Source organism: Haliaeetus leucocephalus, unplaced genomic scaffold, assembly GCF_000737465.1.
Source record: "Haliaeetus leucocephalus isolate CR32 unplaced genomic scaffold, Haliaeetus_leucocephalus-4.0 Scaffold186, whole genome shotgun sequence".
NCBI classification, from domain to species: Eukaryota; Metazoa; Chordata; class Aves; order Accipitriformes; family Accipitridae; genus Haliaeetus; species Haliaeetus leucocephalus.
In genome coordinates this window covers 34426-36768 of record NW_010972622.1, presented here as the reverse complement: position 1 = coordinate 36768, position 2343 = coordinate 34426, and positions in this window count along the sequence as shown.

Below are 2343 nucleotides of genomic sequence, written 5' to 3'. Positions count from 1 at the left end.
AGGACCGAGCCCACCCCCCCAGGACCAGGCTGAGCCCCCCCCAAGCCCAGGCAGCATCTCCCACCTCTGTCAGTGCCTATAGACACGTATAGAGGGACAGGCAGCACGGTGCCAGCACTGCACAGGCACCTATAGGGCCCTATCGCTCCTACGCACACGGAGTGGGACCTATGGGGGACGTATAGAAGCGGATACAGTCCCCTGCCCACAGATGTATACGGTCCTGTGGTTATAATGACATCTCTAGGGTAGAGTCTATGGGGGCACGTATAGGCACATATGCAATCCTATTCCTGCAATGCTGTGTGCAGAGCTGGATCCATGGGGTGCGTATATATCTTTATCTATACATACATTTCTATAGCTAGTGATGCACAGAGCTGGGTAAGGCACATATCGACCTATATACTGTCCTGCTGCTCAGTATATTGGGTGCTTATAGACAGATCTATAGTCTTAGCCCCACAATCCTACATATGCACATAGGGATGTCCCTGCAGATGTGTCCCCTATATATCTGTAGGTGCTAAAACCGTTACATCACCAAGGACTGGGGAGAAAACCCCATCATTTTTAACCCCCCCCAAAAGTTCTCTTTATAGGGCTGGAAATGAGGCAAAAAACCCAGGAGATCCCATGACTCCAGGAGCTGGTGCTTGTTGCTGAGGGATGCAGGAGGGGATGGGTTAGGGTTAGATATAATAATGTTAATAAGAAATAGAAATAGAAATAGAAATAGAAATAGAAATAGAAATAGAAAGACTAAGACTAAGACTAAGACTAAGACTAAGACTATGACTAAGACTAAATTAACAATAACAATAATTTAATACTAAAAGAATATGTCATACTATTTATGGGGGTGAAACACCTGGGTGCACATTGTGAGGCCGGTTTGGGGCTGAATTCTTCCTAGGGCTGGAAGTGAGGAGAGAAAACTGAAAATCCCATGACTCCAGGAGCTGGCGCTTGATGCTGCGGGGTGCCGGAGGGGACGGACGGCATCGCGTCAGCGCGGGTACCAAACCACGGGGTAGTGCGGTTCGGTACCTGTGCCGACGCAATGCCGTCCGTCCCCTCCTGCGGGTTGGTTATTAAAAAAATTCTAAGATGATGATTATAAAATTCAAGGTATTTTATATAAAATCCATCCTCTGCCTTTCACCCCCTGCCCTTTTCACCCCCGGCTGGCCCGGGGCCAGGCGTGACCCGGTCATTGACTAACCCCGAGTCAATAAGTCTGCCGGCATTAGCATAAAGCATGAATCTGGTGGCAGGGTGATTAATGAGAGCGCGGAGGTAAAGATCTGCCAACTGGCTCAGTCCTGGAATGACGATTTATCATTGGGGCTGGGAAATCATAGGAATCCAGATGACTTAATTATTCAGATATAGGGAAAAAATATATTCGGATAGAGAAAAGGGTTCAGGTAGAGGAAAGTGTTCAGCTAGGAAAAATATTCAGCTAGGAAAAATATTCAGATATCAAAAGTATTCAGATATAAAAATATTAAGAGAAAAAACATTGCGATAGAAAAATAGTCAGATATAAAAAATTCAGATAGAAAAATGTTCAGATATAAACATGTTAAGAGAAAAAGATTAAGATATAAAAATATTAAGATAAAAAAATTTCAGATATAAAAAATATTCAGATACAAAAAAATTCAGATCTAAAAATATTTGGATAGGAAAATATTCAGATGGAAAAAATTCAGATAGAAAAATATTCAGATGTAAAATATTCAAATACAAAAAAACTCAGATCTAAAAATATACAGATATTAAAAAATCCAGATACAGAAATAGTTAGATGTTAAAATCTTCAGATATAAAAATCTTCAGATATAAAAATTCAGATATTAAAAAAATCAGATTAAAAAAAATTATTCAGATATTTTTTAAAAAGGTGATGGGGGGGGAAGGAAACTAAAATTGATAACTGAGTTGGGGGGTTGGCGGCTCCGAGGGGTGTTTCTGATCCCGCTCTGCCCCTTCCCGGGGCATTTGCCCCGGTGTGCAGAGGCCGTTGAGGCTGAGGCTGAAGATGAGCCTGAGGATGAGGATGAGGATGGTTGGAGCCTTCACGCCCGGGCTCCTCCCGCCGCCTCGTTTCTCTTTGTCTGGGGCCTCGCTCCCTCCGTCCCTCTTTGTTTCTCCTTCGCCGGCTCTTTGTCTCCCGCCAGCTGCCTCCTTCCTCCTCCTCCTTCTTCTCCTCCTCCTCCTCCTCCTCCTCCTCCTCCTCCTCCCTGCGGGATGGGGCCGGGGGGGGGCAGGATCCGGCCCCTACGCTGGGTACCAGGGCGATGCCACCCCCCCCCCATTTCTCCATCCCCAAATGGC